Consider the following 5,000-nt stretch of genomic DNA (forward strand, 5'->3'; position numbering starts at 1 on the left):
CCCCCCGCCCCTCTCCTATAATCCCTCCTCAATCTTTTCCAACAAATATTAAGCCGAAAATTCCACAAATTCCACAACTCTTTACGGTCCTTTCACTCCTTTTCCTCCCTCCGTGTCTCTCTTTTTCCCTCCCTCTCTTCCTATAATTTTCCTACCTCTCCTTTCTTCCTTTTCTCCCTCCCTACTTCCTTTCCCTCACTCACTCCATCATTCACTCTCTCTCTCTCTCTCTCTCTCTCTCTCTCTCTCTCTCTCTCTCTCTCTCTCTCTCTCTCTCTCTCTCTCTCTCTCTCTCTCTCTCTCTCTCTCTCTCTCTCTCTCTTTCTCTCTCTCTCTCTCTCGTCTATCTCCCTTCCTTTCCCTTCTCTTTTCCCTCCTTCCCTCCTTTCCTCTCCACTTCTTTCCTCACCTCCCTCCCCCACCCCTTCGTAGCTCCATTTCTCCTTTAACATCCCCGCCCCCTTTTCCACCTCCCTCTCTCCCCCTCCCCACTTCCCTGATTCCTTCCCTCCGTCCATCTCATTCCCTCCTTTCCCTTCGTTCTTCCCCTTTACGCTTCCCCATCCCTTGCATCCAACCCTCCTCTCCCTTTTCCTACTTTCTTCCCTTCCTTCCTTCCAACCCTCCGCTTCTTTCCTCCATCTCTCCCTTCCTTCCTTCCAACCCTCCGCTTCTTTCCTCCATCTCTCCCTTCCTTCCCATTTTCCTTCCATTTCTTGCGTCCTCTCTGGTTCACACCCTTCCCCTTCAATCCTTCTTTCCTTCCTCCTCTCGTTCCCCCCCTTCCTTTCTCCACTCTTCTCTCCTTTCCTCCCTCCCTCCCTCCCTCCCTTTGTCTCTCCTTCCCTTTCTCTCACTCTCCTTCACCCCCTTCCCTCCTCCTTTCCTCCCTCTCTCTTCTCCACGTCTTCCCCTTCTCCTTACCCCCCCCTCTCTCTCTCTCTCCTTCACCCCCTCCTTCCCCCCCTCTCTCTTCTCCACGTCTTCCCCTTCTCCTTACTCTCCCCCCCCCCCTCTCTCTCTCTCCTTCGCCCCCTCCTTCCCTCCCTCTCTCTTCTCCACGTCTTCCCCTTTTCCTTACTCTCTCCCCCCCCCCTCTCTCATTCTCCTTCGCCCCCTCCTTCCCTCCCTCTCTCTTCTCCACGTCTTCCCCTTCTCCTTACTCTCTTTCCCCCCCTCTCTCTCTCTCTCCTTTGCCCCCCCCCCTTCCCTCCCTCTCTCTTCTCCACGTCTTCCCCTTCCCCTTACTCTCTTCCCCCCCTCTCTCTCTCTCTCTTTCGCCCCCTCCTTCCCTCCCCATCTGGTCTCTCCGAGTCCTTTTCACACTTTCTCATCATCTGTTCACTTCCGGAGGTCGAGCGAGATGAAGTGAGAGGCTGGGAGCATCTTCATCTCAGGATACTGTCTCCCTTTCTTTCTTTCGTTCCTTGTTTGTTTCCTTCTTTCGTTCTTTCTTGCTTTCCTTCCTTCTTTCTTTCTCTTCTCTCTTTCTTTCTTTCTGTCTATCTTGATTTATTCATTTATTATCCATCTATCTATTTATCTATTCATCTGTTCATTCCTCTCTTTCATTCTGTCTCCCTTTCTATCTCTCTTTCTTTCTTTCCTTCTCTCTCTCTTTCTTCCGCTATTGCTAGTTCCTGTCATCCTTCCTAACGTCTTTATAAGTTACGTTTATCTTTATCCAATCTTTTATAATTTTCAGAAGCAGCACCATTGCCACATTTGGAGTAGAAGCTTGTATTTGCTTGTGCCTAATATCACGCATAAAATCATAATAATGATAATCATATAGTAACTATTGTAATTGTTGGTATTCGAAGTAGCAGTGGTAGTGATTGTTATATCAATATTAGTAATACTTGTATAGACATGTCATCATTATTCTTATCATCATATTTATTATTATTATTATTATTATGATCATTATTATTATCATTATTATCATTATTACTACTATCATTATTGTTATTATTATTATTATTATTATTATTATTACTATAATTATTATTATTATCATTATTATCATTATCATTACTATTATTATTATCATTATTATTGCTATCATCATCATCATCATTACAATCTTATTTTTATTATTATTATCCTTATTGTTATTATCATTATTATCGTTAATATTATTATTATTATTATTATTATTGTCATTTTTATTACTATTATTATCATCATTATTGTTATTATTATTATTATCATTATTATTATTGTTATTATTACTATTATTGTTGTTATTATTATTATTATTATTGCTATTATTATCATTATCACTATTATTGTTATCATTATTATTATTATTATCATCATTATTTCTATTGTTATTTCAATCATTATTATTGCCATAATCTACTATTTTCGTTATCCTTATTATTATTATTACCATTATCATTATCATTATTGTTATTATCATTATTATTTTTATCATTATTATCATCGTCAATATTATTATTATCGTTTTATTATCATATTTATCATCATCATTATTATCATCATTGTTATTAGTCGTTGTAGTATCATTATTGATGTTACTATTAATGTTATCATTATTATTAATAGTATTGTTACTAGTAGCATTGTTATTATTACTATCATTATTATCATTGTTATTATAATCATTTGTGTTGCTATTATTGCTATTGTTATTAGTATTACTATCATTATTTTATCACTATCATTATTATCATTATCATTACTACTACTGCTGCTGCTGTTTTTGTTACTACTACAGTTAAAATCAATATCATTATCATTACCATCATTACTTGACAGTGTTACTAGTACGAATTATTATTAACATTTAATCGTTAACTTTATCCATTTTAACTATGTAGATTTAACCACAGTTATCACTATTATCATTATTCATCCTATCATAATAATTGATATTACTATTGTCATCATTGTTATTATTAGAATTGTTATCATGATCATCATATCATTGTAATGATTACATTAATATCCCCAGCAGTTATTGTTAAAATCAACATCATCATTACTATCAGTAATATAATTTACACAGTCTTAATACCATGATGATGGTCATTATCATACATTCATACTTAGCATCATCACTTTATAATCAATATCATCATCAAATCATTTATATCATAATCATCATCACCATTATTACCATCACTATCATCCAAATCATCCTCATCATCTTCACCATTATCATCATCGCTGTCATCATCATCACCATCATCATCTTCTTCATTATCGTCATCACCATTATTATCACCATCATCACCACCATTATCATCACCATTATCATCACCATTATCATCATCACCATCATCATCACCACCATCATCGTAATCATCCTCGTCCTCATCCTCATAATCATCATCATCATCACCATCACCACGATCATCCAAATCATCCTCATCAACATCATCACATCATTATTTCCTCTCGTCTACGAGGTAATAATAATATTATCCAATATTCTTTAATGATATAGATATCAGAGAATGACGGTAGTGCATATTCCTAAAGAAATATATATATATATATATTGTTTTTCATTTATCTTTTTATGCTTTTGATGCGGATATCACGAAGCCTTTGTAATACATATTCCATTAGTTTATTGCAATCTTTAAAAACTTTGTGAAAAAGGTGATTGGTAAGTTATTATGTTAATTTCTACATTAGATGAATAATTGTAACTTTCAGCTCGTTAAATGTTAATATTTTTTTTTTAACCTGATGAGGATTTCTGATTTACGAAATGCTAGAATTATCGAGTGTACTTCTTCTTGAGAAAAGTTTAATGGAAAAGATAAAGGTATCGGCGAGTCTTATCGTGTTGTACATGATGAAAAAATGGAATAGATAATGGTGAGAATGAGAGATAAGCATTCAGGCGAACTAAATCAACAGGTCGTAACAGGGTTGGGTGTAGCAGATCTGATGGACGCGCAGATGACGCTATTTGATTAAAATACTCTCTGTGAATAAAAGCTACCATTTTTATTAAATAAGTTAAAGTAAAATATCATGTTTATGTTTACAAGAAACTGCAGAACGAGGCCTTACAATTAGTACACAACAATTTGCATGTCTTGGGTCCCGCCGAGAAAGTGACCTACGGAGCATAGACAGAGAGGCCGGGCGAGCTTGAGGGCTGCCGTGGTGAGTTTGACATTTTTGGATTGTGAAATCTCTTTCCGAGAAACAGAGATAAGTATTGGTTTTCGGTAGTTTTTGGGAAGGATTATAGAAGTGTATATGTGGAAGTAATAAAAAATACTCTTGCCAGTTCAGAAGTGTTGAATATTATACGTTATATACTTTTTTCATGTCTCAGGAGGGTTGAAAATCAGTACCTTGCATAACGCTCTCTGTCATGTGTCCATTAGATACATAATTGAACTAAAGATGTAATTAAGACATTGTCAAGATACAAGAGGTGCAGAAATAAGTTTAAAATGATAGCCTCCAATAAAAGCTTAAAAAGGGAGTTTTAAAATACATCGAAAGAATAACGGAAGATCCCCGTGGATTTTACTACATAGTTCTTAGAACTGCTCAGATCGTGCTGGCTTAAAGTTGGAAAAGAGAACATCAAGAATTTCTCTCTCTTTCTCTTCTCTTCTCTCTTTCTCTTTCTCTTTCTCTTTCTCTCTTCTCTCTCTCTCTCTCTCTCTCTCTCTCTCTCTCTCTCTCTCTCTCTCTCTCTCTCTCTCTCTCTCTCTCTCTCTCTCTCTCCTCTCTCTCTCTCTCTCTCTCTCTCTCTCCTCTCTCTCTCTCTCTCTCTCCTCTCTCTCTCTCTCTCTCTCTCTCTCTCTCTCTCTCTCTCTCTCTCTCTCTTCACTATCTCTCCTCTCTCTCTCTCTCTCCTCATCTCTCTCTCTCTCTCTCTCTCTCCATCTCTCTCCTCCTCTCTCTCTCCTCCTCCTCTCTCTGTCTCTGTCCTCTGTCTCTCTCTCTTCCTCTCGTCTCTCTCTCTCTCTCTCTCTCCTCCCTTTCTCTGTCCTCTCTCT

This window comes from Penaeus chinensis, chromosome 28 (assembly GCF_019202785.1).
Source record: "Penaeus chinensis breed Huanghai No. 1 chromosome 28, ASM1920278v2, whole genome shotgun sequence".
Taxonomy (NCBI): Eukaryota; Metazoa; Arthropoda; class Malacostraca; order Decapoda; family Penaeidae; genus Penaeus; species Penaeus chinensis.